The sequence below is a fragment of the Achroia grisella genome, unplaced genomic scaffold (assembly GCF_030625045.1).
Source record: "Achroia grisella isolate CSIRO2021 unplaced genomic scaffold, CSIRO_AGI_Agris_v1 utg452, whole genome shotgun sequence".
Classification (NCBI taxonomy): domain Eukaryota; kingdom Metazoa; phylum Arthropoda; class Insecta; order Lepidoptera; family Pyralidae; genus Achroia; species Achroia grisella.
In genome coordinates, this window is record NW_026712864.1 from 2021568 (window position 1) to 2038200 (window position 16633).

The 16633-nt window shown below is 31.2% G+C and overlaps 1 protein-coding gene across 4 annotated transcripts in view; it reads right to left on the bottom strand.

Annotated features, from left to right (window-relative positions):
- LOC131845111 (rho GTPase-activating protein 23) overlaps window positions 1-16633 on the bottom strand; it is a 282188-nt gene that overhangs the window by 166691 nt on the left and 98864 nt on the right. The window lies entirely within an intron of this gene.

Below are 16633 nucleotides of genomic sequence, written 5' to 3' on the forward strand. Positions count from 1 at the left end.
CAGGGACAATTTTTGAAGTACAAGTATATAAAACGTTTTTATTTTATTCCAATAAACACTTTGTTTTCATCATTGGTTTCCTATTTTGTAAATTATTTAATATACAGTTCGTATAATATAAAATTATTCTCGTTTGTCTTCGGCGAAATTAGAAAACATACACCCGGAAGACATGGTAATGTAATAATTAACATCCATATACTAAATAAGAAATCTTAAAAAAAACACGAAGCATAAATACAATATTGTGGTAATTTGATACATCCAAACTATAGGATCATATAATTTATGGTCATCCGACGTTGACAATTCAGTCGTTTACATTAAATCTTATTACACAATAAATAGGATGAAAAACGGACGTTATCACGTTATAAATTTTCACCGCCATTGTTATAAAATAGCTTATAAATTGTCACGCTATAGTCTATGTCGACTCACAGAAGGGCGGGCGCAACCCTTCATATTCTGACCGTTATTACTGTTGAATTCCGTATCACAAGGGTTCGATATTCGAATGTAAGTTCTAGGATTTAGAGACATGTATCAACACGGATACACATTATATCCTTTTCTATTGTATGTGGAAATACGAGAAAGAGATATTGTGAAATTTACTACGTTCGAATTTTGAAACGCTCAGTGGGATATTGGTCTAACGAATGTTTTATTGGCTGACATTTGCATAATAATTCGTATAATAAAACGGTTATGGCTAGAAGGTATTTTCACGTTTATTCTTTTGGACTTAGTACAGCATAGTAGACTTTTAGTAAATATAGTATTGCGTAGCCTATCTTTTTAATAATAGTATAAACTCGAAATAGTGCTTTTTACGCATTCACGCCTCAACTAATAAAGTTTAGTAAAAATTGCATTATGCAAAATTTGTATACTGAAATTTCGCATACACCATGTCTGTAAACAAAACTCTTACCATTTTCGTGGTAGAAAAATATTTCCTACTGTATCAACCAACCGGATCTGAATAAATTTACAATAACATGAGCATTATTATAAATATAAAATTATAAATCAAATTGTTTGTGGTAGTACTGTGACCATAATTCCGAAGTGCAACGGAAATGTTGCATGCATTGACTGCAATTAACATGAAGCGCATTGTCCTGCGGTCCGAGTGTAGTATGGTAGTACTGTTAGGTGGCCACTATTATTATAAGCGTGTAATATGCATGCATTTAATTATTTTCCTTCCTTTGTACAACTCCAAAAATACACTGACACTCCGAATGTGAACTTAATGCTGAAACACAAAAAGATCGTAATCCTGTGACTACATTATTTTTATTATTACTTGTAAATGATTAAAGTTAATGCAGGAAAACATTGTAATAAGTATGTATTTACAGTTAAAACTCTGTACATTGTTGCATAAACGAATCTGTCAGTTCTTGTGAAAATTTAACACTATTACAATTTCGAATTCCTCAGTAATTTGTTTACTACCTAAATAAATCATTTTAAATGGACAAAATCAGCTAATATTTATAGAAATGTTCTAAATTTAAATTCATTATAACTTACATTTAGACGTCATCGTAAACAAATACATGATATGCTCACATTTCGCAGGTTACATTTGAAGGGCTGAGGCCGTTGTTTCTCGATTTGTCGGCTTGATATCGATGATTCCATCATTGTACAGTCAGACACTGACATAAATTGATATAAAAATGTTATGGTATTGGCGAGATTAGATCTTTGTATGTTTATCGTCGGGCAATGAACGCTATGGCGCTTTGACATATACTAAAATTTTGTAATTTAGTATAATACAGTCATGTTCTATACAGAAATGTATACTGAAGGACGTAGATAAGACAACGACTCAAGTGATCACCTGTTTTGAAAACAAGCTATCTTTCTTATGTAAACAAAAAACGAAACAATACCTTGAGAAGTAAAGCGTGAGACAATGATCTCACGTACATATACACATATGCTTATACTTCTGTTCATACCACAGTAACAAGTATTGTTACTTTGTAAGAAATGTATTTTTACTAATAAAAACATGAGTACAATTTGATACCTCGGTGGTATAAAGATACAGCAAGCGTTTTAGACCTACTGCATAACAAAACTATTTGTTGTTGTATTCGAAAGTATACCTAAAGAATACCTATTTAAAAGAAAGTATACCTATTTAAGTGCAATAATACAATATGTGCAATAATATGTACCTATGTATATGCATACAAGTATCTAAATTTATTTATCTATATTTGATTTATTACGAGTTTAAGACAAGCTTTATTTTTATTTGATTAATTTATGACTTCAAAAATACAAAAAACACTGCATTTATTGGTGACAGGAAATGTCTCAGATATTACCAACATAAAGTAGGTAAGTTTCGGTTTTATTCTTATTGGTACTGGACAACTGATATAAATACATATGTAGTTCTTTTTTGTAAATCCATACATAATATACACAGAAAACACCCAGACCGATATAAGACAATTATACTCATGAATACAAAAAATTGTACCGTGCGAGGAATCGAACCTGCGATCATCGGAAGGAAAGCAGTGTGCTAAATTCCTAAACCACCGAGGCTGTCAAATGAAGTAAACAAGTTCCCAGAATGGATAAAAAGGTTTAATAGATTTTAGTTGTGTACTACATGAAAGGGGGTTAAGTATCTTCGAAAATACGTTTGTACATTAAAGAGTACTACTGTTAATAAATCAACAATCAATTTGAATAGTGAATAAATTTGTGTATTCATACCGCCCCGTATCATTGTAGCCCGCATGCTAGAGACTCAGATTTCAATAATTGGATGATTGGATCTCGAGATACGAGTTACGATGCGACAACTGTGTGCATTTTGTATGACAAATGGTACAGGGTCGATTCAAGGTAGTTTCAGTGCACGTGAACATAATATATCAGCACACACAACACCATCTAGGCCTAAGCTAAGCAAAATTTGTGTTATGGGTAGTAGACAACTGATATAAGTACTTAGATATGTATATTTTTGAATACATATATAATGTACATCGTAAACCCAGACCGATAAAAAAAAACATATTGATTAATACAAATTTTTGTACCGTGTGAGGAATCAAAACAGCGACCATCGGAAGCAAAGTGATGTGCAAAACCGCTAGACCACCGAGGTCGTCAAATGGAGAAATTTTAATTAATATATTGTAGGTACGTATTATTTGCCACTTATTTGACGTCGTGGTGAACACTCGAAATGCCAGCATTTCCTTTGGTATATTTGAATCCAACCTTGAGCTAAGCAGCTAGCAACTACATTCAGGGCTATTTATTTAACAAAACATTATTAAAAATGAAAAGGAAAGTAACTAAAAGCCGTCAGTAATACAAACAAAAGCCGCATGCGTTATAAACAAACATCGATTCGAGGTCGATATCGAGTGACGTGCATTGATCGATTATCCGATATCGATCATTGCAATATTGGGTCATGGAGAGATTATTCATCCGAATGTTGAACTTGGCTTTAACCTCGAAAGAAAGTGATGAATTACGAATTTCAATTACTATTAGATACATATAGAACTATTTATTTATACTCCTACTATTATATATAACACTTAACACCGTGGTTCTCTTTACTATTTGATATTTTAAAGAAACGTAAGCGATAAGTAAACAGTTGTGTAGCTATTTTTGTTTTAATCATAAACAATAATAAATCTACGGTAAAGCCAACCAATTATTATGGAAAAGTAAGATTTTCTTCTAAAAAAAAAAGAATATAATTATTTCTATCGAGTCGAGTTACATCGAGTAAGGTTTTGAAGAAAGTCGTCTACGTGGATACCTTTGCTATTTCAGCTCACTATATAAGATACTAGCTTTTGCCCGCGGCTTCGCTCGCGTTAATTTATCCCCTTAGGGGTGGATTTATCAAAAATCCTTTCTTAGGGGATGCCTCCGTCATAGTAGTTTTATGCATGCAAAGTCTTAGCCCGATCGGTTTAAAATTGACAAAATTTCATACAAACTTTCATCCCCTATTTTATCCCCTTGGGGGTAGAATTAATCAAAATCCTTTCTTAGCGTATGCCTACGTCATAACATCTACCTGCATGCTAAATTTCAGCCCGATCCGTTTAGTGATTTTGGCTGTGCGTTGATAGATCACTATGTCAGTCACCTTTGAATTATATATATAGAGATATAGTGCATGGAAATATCACAGTCAAATTACAACTGCTTATATACTAGTTGGTATATGAGCGATGGTTGATGGATGGTTACATATTAGTTTCATGTTTATCGAACTATTCTAATGCTGTTAGCCACAGTTGGTTTTTCCAAATTCACAGAACGATATGGAGACGAGTGCAGAGGATTTCAAATGCTCTAGAGAAATTACGTTTCTTTTCCGCTAACTTTATCAGTTTGGCCGGTGTAAAATAGGAATTTTGCACAAACGTCTGGTTTCATATAACTTACCATGCTTGTCTTTAATGCATTTAAGCACGTAAGTAACTTGCTTTTTCTTCTTGTGATGCTGATGATTTTTATGTTGATAATGATGTGAGTTGTTTTACAAAAAAGCTAAAATATTTAAAAGTGCTTATATTAAGTTAATTTCAATAAAATTATTTCTATTGCTATTTCATTTTATGGATATGTAATCCGCTGGAACTACATATAGTGACAATACTGTATCCTGTATGCACTTTAATAATGATCGTAATAATAATACACATTGAGTAATTACTACTCATATGCAGTTACTGCGACAAAAAATATTATACAATTTCCTTTTTGTACTTTATCTGCTCCGTTGAGCATAAAGTATGATTATATAGGCAAAAAAATAATTCTAAATTGTTATTAGAAAATGAATTCAACATGCTTTGTAACATTATGTACATATATCTAATATTATTCAGATTTTCGGTATGACCTTTACTATACAATGTGAAGATATATGGTATAAAGTTATTATGACATTTACTATTTTAATAGTCTATTATTAAAGTTGGTGTTTGCGTAAAGAATATTTATTATAAAAAATGTTGCAGCACGGATCGAAATATCTGTTCCTGCAACGTGAATACAAAAGAAATCGATCACGGTGGTAACTAGACCACTTACTGTCGGTTAGAGAGCAGTCACCGGTGACGGCGTGACTAGTGTGACCACCCCCGCTGTGACCGTGACCCCGTGAAAACCGTTATAAAGTGTCCACAATGATACGTTACGTCAAAGTAATTTAAATAAAATAAAAATAACTAACACTGACGTTAATAGGAGTTTTTGCGGCGAGATTTTTTGATTGGATGTCTGTATGAATGTGTATGTTATTATTCAATTTGATAAAATAACCTGATGGTAAAGCCATCAGACGAGTCATATGCTTATTTGCTCGCCTATCCTATTTACTACACTTAAAGTTGAAAGCAATTTTAATTATATGCATATAAGTTACGGTCCAATATAAATTGACAATCACATGTATATTATTTATCAATCGACGGCCTCGGTGGTCTAACGGTTTAGCACACCGTTTTACTTGAGATGGTCACGGGTACAATACCTCGCACAATATGAACGTTTATATTTATGAATAAGGTAGTATGTGTCTATATGGTTGTATTCTAAGTATAATATGTATGTATTAACCAAAAAATGTATCTATGTATTTATATTACTTATCCAGGATGCATTACATAAGCCCTGCTTAGCTTGGCAGTGTACATTGTTCTGAGATATTATTATATTAAACATAAACAAATACATAGATTAAATATTATATAAGAATTTAGAAGTATCTGGAGTGCCATTTCAACTATTTTGTATTTTAACACTGTATACTTAAAGACCACATGAAACAACATCCCATTTGTATGTTACATGTGTCGTTCGTGTCGTACTAAAGTAATCAATGATCACGTGCGATCAAGTGACTGTCGTGTCAATTAGTGCTGGTATTGGTTTGTGAAGAGTAAATTACTAAGATTCGAATGAATGAATTTGTAGATGCAAGTGGCGCGAGAATGGTGCTCTCAAACAACATTACAAGAAGTAGTATGAAATTTTAGAAAAAAATTAACATCTTAATAAGTGTTTTTATAAGATACTTGAGAAAATGCTGGGTCTATAGCGCCAACATTTGAGCAAATATTTGTTCAACGTGGAACATTCTAAAATCGCATTAGCAATTAATAGGTGAACCAAAATATATATGAATGCATATTACATTAAGATTATTAGCAACTATGTATGTCACATATATATATAATTAAACCATAAGTTGCCTTCCCAGTGAATAAACTTATAAACTAGGTTGATTGATTGCTAAATTTACTAGTTGATTGGTGTTGATAAACTTGTGAGAATATTTCATAAAGCTAGATTTACGTCGTATAAATAGAGTATTGCAGTGAGGACTGTTTCTAATATTAGTCATTTAGTCGATAATTAATAATAGCTCTTTAAGGACATAATATAAGGTATGTCTAAGTATTATATTAAATTACCTGATTGTACAAGTCTAGAAAGAAAGGAAAACTACCGTAACAATATCAAGAAATATATCTTGGATTCTTTTCTATATATGAAACAAATTTAATTCAGTTTTCTACAATAAATATACTGAGTTAAGAGAAGTGTTTATTTTTATTATACATTTTACAGTTTTTCTGTAATTTAATACGTTACATACATATTACATTACAGAAAAACTGTAAAATTTAAAGACTTGTAATGTATGAATGCGAAAAAGGGACAAATCAATAGCATAAAATATAAAACATATAAAAATATATTCACATCATCATGCTACTAGGATGAATATATATTTATAAACAATATGATATTAGCATGGCAAACAAAATTAAACGGACACAAGTGATAAAATGATAAGTAAATTAATACCAATTTTATTTTACCACAAAACAAACCTACAAGGATAACAATTATTTATTCATTAAAATTATTATGAAAAAAGCTGATGTCATATTTAAAATTGATATGTAATTATTAATAATTATTAATTGAAATTTACATTAAAATATTTTATTATTATTAACTTGTCGAGCATTATAGTCAATAAAAACATGATATTTCAATCATATCTCTCTATTATACAATTATGGAAATATCATTATCTATGCGGAAATGTTACAGTGTGCAATCGTGTGTCAGATTATAGCTGATTCAAATGTAAATAATATACGCAAGATGAAATGTCGCTTGTAACCCAATTTTTATAATTTAACTAGCTGCTCGCCCTGGCTTCGCAGGGGTGTACGTGTATTATACATATAAACCTTACTTTTGAATCACTCTAACTATTAAAAAAAACCGTGACAAAATCCGTTGCGTATTTTTAAAGATTTAAGCATACATAGGGACGGATAGACAGCAACTTTGTTTTATACTATGTAATTATTAAATATCTATCAAATGGCTAAAAACTTAAAATATATCATGGTTTCCAGTAACTGGAAACCTCTTAAGAAATGGTAGCACAAATTATAAACAAGGGAGCTCTCTAAGTAGTAGGGAGTAGACGGGTGTTAGACTTGAAAAGCAAGTAATGAAAATATAATAAATTATAATTAAAATACAACATGCCAAAAGTTTTTAGTATCAAATTGTGATTCCGATAATACAATCTGTAAATAATGGAATAAATTTTAGATGATTTCGCTATATGAAAAGTTGTGGGAAGCTTTGCAATTAAAAAAAAAATTTGGCCCAATAGAAAGACTGATACATCATTAATAGTAGTAGTGACATAGTATTAAGGTATATTGTTGGGTTATATCAGATAATATTTGGTCCAACTGAATAGTTGAAAATAGCACCTGTAAAGCTAGTAATAATCTATTTATACATATAATGTAGTGGTTGCTGGTTACTTCAGTTGCGATACTTTTTTATGCTATTTCAGGTTAGAAATAGGTTTATTGGTGGGAACCTATCCAGAGCCTAAAAAACTGTACCGTCAGTAAACAAATCTGGCATTAAAAATCTGGTACATTTACAAAAGATACACAAAGTATAAACACATTTCCGTATACATTTGTATAATGGCCACATTATGTTGTCATATAGGTTTCTGTAGGTTACATCAGAAAATTTCAGTCGCTAAAGTATGATTATATTACTGGGTGGGTTTCCGAAAATTTATATCGTCAGAAAGCGATGTTGACTATTTTCTGTACCTTTTTTATTATCTCTGTTTTTTCTAATACTATATTGTTTTGCATACATGACATAAGTCAATATAATTTTTATGACTATACCGGTGCCTGCTTCCTTTTTTTTGCTTGTCTCGTCTTCGATTTCCTTCCTTGACAAGTGGTTTAATAAAAATAATTGATGTATCTATAATATAATCTGTATAATAATATGCTAAACGCGAAATTCTACTTGTCCGTTTGTTTGTTATGTATTCACAATTAAACAGTTCTAAATAAAGGACTTGTACAAATATTATTACTAGGCTTGTGCTATCTTTAATCTTAAAACAATCAGACGAAGTCGCTTATAACTGATTGTCTTTTATACTTGTATATTTATCTGTCACTCAAGATATAGAACCGCATATGTTACTAGTGCATCAATCAACATGAATCAATAGACACTCGATTAGTATTAACAACTTTTACATGCACAGTAATTGTCGGCATGTTAAACACGCAGTGTAAGAGTTAGACGCGGAATTTTCTCTTTTCCAACTACTAGGTAAGTAGGTACGGTTACACACTGACCGATATCAAGTCAACTGATTGCAAACAATTAATCGATTAAATAAACTTATGTCGTTCCGGGAATTCAACTGACCGGGAACCCAAAGCCGTATATTGAAGAGTGATTTCAGAAAACTCCTTGCGAATGTTTATGTTGTGGAATGAACTCTATATATAACGAGATTTTCACAAAAGTATCGAGTACTTTAGAAATGAATATTACTTTAGGGCTGAAAACGCGGGAAAATTTTGTTCATATCTAGTCATATATATCATAATATATCTTAGGGGCATTCCATCAAGTTAATCGTATTCTTGAGTGTGAGTGGGCTACAGATCTATTATTATTAAAACACAGATTATATTACTATATATTTAACATTTTCTTACAGTCCTCATTAAGTAAAATTAATATATTCCATACATACTTGTAATAAAATTTTATATGTATTATATTGGCGATCCGTAGTGGATCAGTTTGTGGGTAGACTACAATGTTACTTGACTAAGAAAAACTTAAATGGAAATTTAATTAATTGGCTATCACTTTAAGATATTTCACCATATATATTATACTGATTTAGATAACATGTGTAGCAATCCATTAGCTATTATTCCTTATAAGCAATTCCTTGTACCTCATAGGTCATATAGATATATATATCGGGCTTTTATGCAAACATATATCGTATACTCTATATTAAACTGCATTAACACAAGTATTACAAATATTCGAAAATATACATACTTTAGTAATCAAATATTAAAGTAGTTTTGTAATTGATTATTATTAAGCTTGCGACACTTTTTTTATAACTCGAATGGCAAACAAATGACTACTTAACTGATGTAATTTCCATTCTTCATATGAAAACATTATTTACAAACAGACTATGTCCTTACTAATCCTTTTATGGTCAACTAGACTATTACGGTAATTAGAAATATGTGTTTATACGTATTATTATTTAAATCTTTTTATTTTTCGAAATTATAAGATTCAAGATCATTCAAAAATATTTTTCATATTTTGAAACGCCAAATGTTGTAGAAATTGAAAGTGCGTATAACTTGCACTTTCTCGCAACTTTGTGTATTGGCCAGCTCCTTTTACGTGACCGATTCCACAAATGAAAGCTAAACAAAGTTACTGACTTGACGAATGAAATTTACACTTGAATAGTTCACTAGAAACGCTGGGAACGTAACCGGTGACAATTATTACGGTAAACATTATGTGTGCTCATGACAGGTTGCTAATCTGTTGTGTTATGCGCCGGCGCACGGGCTACTATTACTCTTGTGTTTATGAACTTGGGATCTACGTTAACAAAAGTAAATAAACTTGTTTAGTCTTGTGTCGTCATAACAACCCATAACACTTCATAAGAGGATTATGTCTACTATTACCACGCTAGCGGTGCTATAAGGTTTTATTTAGAGATTTTTTCATCTTTGCCTTAGTATTTGTACTTTGTTCCCCTATTGAAACCTCTAACAACAGATTGGGTAAGAAGTGGTGACTCTTTCTATTCTTTACTCTACACTCATATTCTATATTATTATTTTTGGTTACGAATGTCACGCAAGTTCTCTCTTCTTGTGATAAGTCTGTGTTCTGAATGAGTGGTAGTAGCAATAAAATATGACGACTTAAAAATGCTTTTATTAAGTAAGTCTATTTGAATAAAGATTATTAGGCGTATTACATTAGACGACTGTTAGACGTCACGGAGATTTTTTAAACATATTGTATTGTAACATTTATTTAATTGAGAGAATCTTAAAAAAGAACGTTCGACCAGAAATTATTGCATGTTTTTTAGAGCCACGAAAGAAAAGAACAATAAAATATCGTTGAGTTTAACAATCTACCCAGCACCATTAACTCTATGTTATCAGAAGCATAAACCAACATCAAAAGTTTCAAGGAACACTTTGTTTTATGTTTTCGAGGTTTTATCCAATAAACCTGGATAACCAGCCTTCTTGGAAGTGCTTAGAAGCATTTAACACACGTTTTTGGGAGTCTTTATTTCATATGAGGTTATCATTATGGACCGTTAGCCACTCACCACCTTTAGTCATGTTGATTTCAAACAGTTTATGCATTTATGACTGGAATAATATGATAAAAGACAGCTTAGTATAAATTTGGAATTCACTAATGAATTTCGGCTTAATGTAACTATAGATTTCAGAATGTATGATAATAATGTACTTAATATAATATTTATACCAGACATAAAAAAATAATTGTCGTAGTAAATCTCAAACTAAGTTTTACGCCTGACAGTAAGTAGTAGATAATGTAATAACATCAATTAAATCAACAAAAATATACGAGACATTAACAGACTGAGTAACAATTGAGAAATATTCTGTGGAACATCCAGTTTTATGGCAGTTTACTTCAATTTAATTTATAATATTTACCAAACATTGAAGTTGTTTTAATCCAAACGAAACAGGATAATATTCTGTCTAAATTTGAAATACTCTTTGAAATTTTCCTGTTTTAATATACCACTTGTTACTTTATGTTACCATAATACTGAGAACACATGCATAATGTTCCCGACTCATTCCTGATGCTCATTGAAATTCTATTTTAATGTGGCTATCAGGTCAGCCATTTAAGGTTACTCTTCTTTCCTTTTCGGAGACATCTTCGTCGAACCACATTCCTCAAGAAACCTGCCAATTACGTGCGAAGGAAACATTGAAAAAGTTTTTTATCATCCCAACCGTTATTCAACTTCGACAATCGTAAAGAACTTGTTTTGTCTACCGTACAAGGTCCACCCTGGTCCGATTTTCTAGTCCCATTGCATATTTGCGGTTTTTTCTCCGTTGGCCCTACGCTCGCGTGACATATTGGTGTCAATGCAACAATAAAATTTTACGTTCATTTATTCATAAAAACATCGTGTCGACTTTGTTAAGTCATGTGGATTGTCATCGGAGAGTTTACCGATAACCGACCTCTTAACCAATATTTTGGCAAACATTAAATCTTTAACCGGAGTAAATGAGGTCCGAAGTGTTTTTGCTTTAAAACAAATTAGTTAATAATTACAATCCATTAGTAGATAGCGTCTTGTAAGAGCGGAGACAGTAGGTCGATCGCCGAAACCAAAACGGACCAAGGCTGTTCACGGTTTAGTGACAATTGATGCAGGATCGGAAAGTGAAACTGCATCGGTATCTAATTACTGTGATTAGTTAGACCTAGGTCTATGAGTTGGTCAACATTACTGCTTACGTTCTCGCTTTATTATTTTTGCGATATAAATAAATAACGTAAACATGTTTTTTGCATTGCAGACGATCTACTGACATTGTTATTAATATACTTATTATGTCTATACGTCCCAATGTAAACTCACATGATATGGAAGCTAATAGTAATGTTGACGAAACAAAAAATGAAGATATATATTACAAAAAAGACAAATGGTTGAGAGACAAAATAATTGCAATGAATAATTACAGTTACAAAACATTTATCAAGGTTACGACAACGGTGAATCTACATATAGTACGTATAACGTAAATGGTCCATGGGAACTAATAATAAACACATAACAATGAGTGCTGGTCGGTTTTAAGCGAGCAATCGCGTCATAGCAATGGCTGCCACTCGTAAAACTAATTCAGTTCCAGTAATTGCCGACACAACTGCAGCAGCAAATAAAGAAATACCACAATGACTAGGTGTTTATATGTATATTACATCTCAAAGATAGGACATAGTGTTTAAAATTGGTGATTTCCTTTCAATTGAATATCGTAAACATTCTAATTCTAATGGGTTGTAAGGAATTAATGTATTTTGATTGGACAACATATTATTAATTTTAATTTTAGCAATTTAGTGTGACACATATCATAATAGCTTTATAAATCACATTGAACTACATTATGGTAGATTTGCAAGCATGCACTAACTTTTTTAGTGCTATTTAGCGTAACTCTTCACAATACATTTCTCGTAAACTTGCAAATAGTAAATGCCGCTTTAACAATGTATACACATGTATTTACATATGGAAACAACTTACATTGTCGCAAAATAGGATATAGGATTCCATCCTTTAATTCAATCCAAAATATAAATAATTCTATCCATTGCAAAAAATAAAAACAGAAAAAATCCTGAAAATTACAGTATAATCAAATATACATATACATATAACAGTGAACTCCTCCTTTTTGTAATTTATTAGAAAATATAAATTCGGACATATTGTTAATCGATTTCGGAAGAAGGCATGACTCATTCAGAGTAGTAAGGTATCCAATGCGAAAGTAGATCGGACCTTGGCATACGCCGTGTCCTGGACAAAGGCCAACAGAGCAATTGAATGAATGACGATTAGTCTGTACTAAAAAAACTAGGGATAGACAGTCACGTACACGTGGGTTATTTCGGTGAGGTCAAATTTTCTGAAGTGGTCCTGAGTCAATCCGACACTTGAATGTCTGAACTCATTGACTAGAGGAAATGCGTGCTGTTTATAACAACGCTGAGCGAAAATATCATTCAAAATAATAATAGCTTTTTCTTATACAAAAATAATGGTGGAAATGAGTAAGAAATTAGTAATACAATATTCTTCATAATGCTATCTGCAAATTATAGTTACACTAATTTTCTTATAACAATAAAAAAATGATAACTAAAAGTAAGCTAATATAAAACAAGGTTACAAGTACTGGAACAGTCGTCTTGGTACCATTTTACCTATTTTACAATCAAAGCACGGTAAAACGTGATATTTTTGCAAATAATACATTTCATTCAGTATCCAACTGCTTTAAATTCCAGTTAAAGCACGATTAGTATATTATATTCTGCCAGATATATACTTGAATAAAAAACAGTAGCAAGCACGAACTCCTAAGAACATACTTTTGTACTTTCTCGTCATACTGGTAATTAGATCACAGATAATGGTCTATCTGCAACTGTCATCAATAGTGCAAACATTTTTTTTGGATACTATGACACTTGTCTTTCACTGAGTATGCTGCGACATTTTTTAGTCTATCAACACGTACTTTCAAATTTTGGGTCACGTATAATTTGGCGTTCCACACTCGCATCCTGCCTAGTTCCACTTAAATGTCGTTTGTAGAAATTTTAAACGAGATTCGCTCCTGTATTGCATGTAAAACGTTTTAGGCATACTTTTAAACCATATCCACATACTCGTACATCATTTCTATCTAACCATTTGTAAGCAAATGTGCATTAATAACTGTGACTGTTATCTGTTTAGAGGTTTTAACTTGTGGAGTGTGTCAAACGTGACTTGGAACGCAAAGGCTTCTTGTACCAGTCACGTAAGCGGCGCGCTATCTGCCGATTTCTTATCGGGTTCAAGATATCGGTTCACGGACAATAGTCAGTTTACTTAAACTTATTAGAATTTCATGAGCTGTTATCACTTTCGGATCACAGTAACCTTCAATAGTTTGAATTCGATAGCTAATTTCTTAATAAGCAGTTGCGATCTTTTTAATATCTCAGGATTAGGTGTCTTTTTATAATCCTTCATATTTTTTATGCGGATTTATGACAATCCAGATATAGAAAAAAGAAATACATATAATTACATATTTCTTATCTAAACCGAATCAACTTAAAAAATCTTTCTGAATTATTAGAACTGTTAATATCTAGATAAATTATATATATGTTCCATGGGATCTAAACATATGACTAACCACGATTCTTCAACATACAGGGCAAATACCTCGTAAAAATTGGCAAAGGTTTCAGTTAGCAACAATGAAATCATTGTTCGTATAACAATCAATAATGAATATTTAAAGCTGAGTAATAGACAGTTATAAGAACTAAAAACATACTTGCTTATAAAAAAATACGCCGTTTGTTGTGATCTTTGCTGGATATACAAAACGATGGAATTTTTTCACTAAATGTTAGACAACATTGATCTCTAATAAAGGTCCAGTTTCGATTGAAGAGATCTGTGTGTGATATTTCCAAGAATTGCTAAAAATTCTTTCGCGTTCCTTTGCATCACATTTTGGTTATTGTAACAAAATTTAATACTTTGAGAAGATATGTAATTATTTTAAAGCCTGTACTGTTCTCACGATTACTCTATACTGGAGAATTTTAATAATTCTGGTTTTATTTCGTAGCCTCTATTGTATTAGGCAATCTTGAAGAAAACACTTAATATTCTTTTTGCACAATACATGCAAGTCTTTTGGGAAGTATTCAGCAGGCAAATTTTTATATTCAGTACTTCTTAATTTCATGTAGCTGCTGTTGATTTTAGGTTGACTAATGGTTAGGTTGTTGAATGACGTTCGACTGTTAATATAAAATTATAATTATGAAGAAAGCATACATATTTTGTTTGAGGAAAACATTAATTATTACCCACTTGTTCTTTTTAACTATTTCAAAGAATTTATTCCTATCGGCATATCACCTCGTGTGATTAATGCAATAATCTTAACTTCACCAAATTCGGCATCTTCAAATTAAATTATAAAGCATACTTACTTAATTAGATTTACCTTAGAGTTTACTGCAATTCTTTAGACATGAAAATTTATTTACATAAAAATCGATATTATCGAACATATATATTCAAGATCTAAATGAACGAAATTAAACGTATTGGTATTGTTTATAATATAATAGAACAATATGTTCTTGTCAATTGCAGGATGACAGATAAGACACCATAATTATGCCCTTGTAAAAAGATAATATATACTGAGATAATAACACGTTATATATAACCTTGACAAAGTACAAATGATTTATTGTTATGTTTTCATTTCGTCATGGTGTTTTTGACGATCATACATGTAGTAGTAATTCAGCATTAATATTTATCAGTCAAGGGATTTGCAAACATAAAAGACATATGTGTTTAGTAACAGGAAGGATGTAAGCATAAATAGTTATTGTGAAACATATATACAAAATATTAGTTTCGGTAATTCTGATGACAAGTAATAGCAATTTTATGCGTACTTTTCATAAAATTGCTATTACTTGTATTAAGAATGGTAAACAAAAACTTGAAACAGTAAAAAACAGTTAAACAATACTTAAAGACTTAATAAAATAGTCCTATTTAAATTAGGTTGAGTCTAAAAACAGATGATAATAAAATACATAGAATATGAATAATAATAGACAACAATGGTGATAAAGAAGTAATATTTTATGTCACCGTGTTATAATCAAATAGATAATTAAAACTGATAGTGTGGAATGTGTAATGTGGAATAGTGTGGAATTTTTGAGTCGATGTTCATAAAAGAATATTAAATTCACTATCCGGAAACGTAGAAAGTAGATGTTACTGAACTAATTTTTAGAACAATAAGATGTAAAATTCTTATCAACATTAAAGATAACTTTATTCGTATAAAGACAAATATTTTTGATACATGGCAAGGTCACATAAGCATCTTGTAAACAATACACGAAACTCAGTTTTGTTAACACGATATATAATGAACTAATTCAATCTCGTGAGAAATTTCTTCAATGTAAGACCTCCTTTCACGGCAATGAACATTCGTGTCATATTTACAACTGTTATTACAATATGTATTTGTCTGTTTCACTACCATTCATTTTGTCTAAAAACAATACAATTATGGATAATAGGCGTAACAGTCGTGCCGGTTGGCACCTATTAATAAACCGTTGAATGATTGCGTGTGTATCTGTATTGTAATACTGTTATCGGATGTGAACCTTGGAAACATTTGAAAAACAATTATGATCGCAATAAAAATTCTCATAACCAACAATATGTAATTCATTTACGCGATGGTATCAAGAAATGTAATATAGTATAGACAAGGATTCGTTTACTAGAGTCTGAACTCTGCAAAATTAGCTG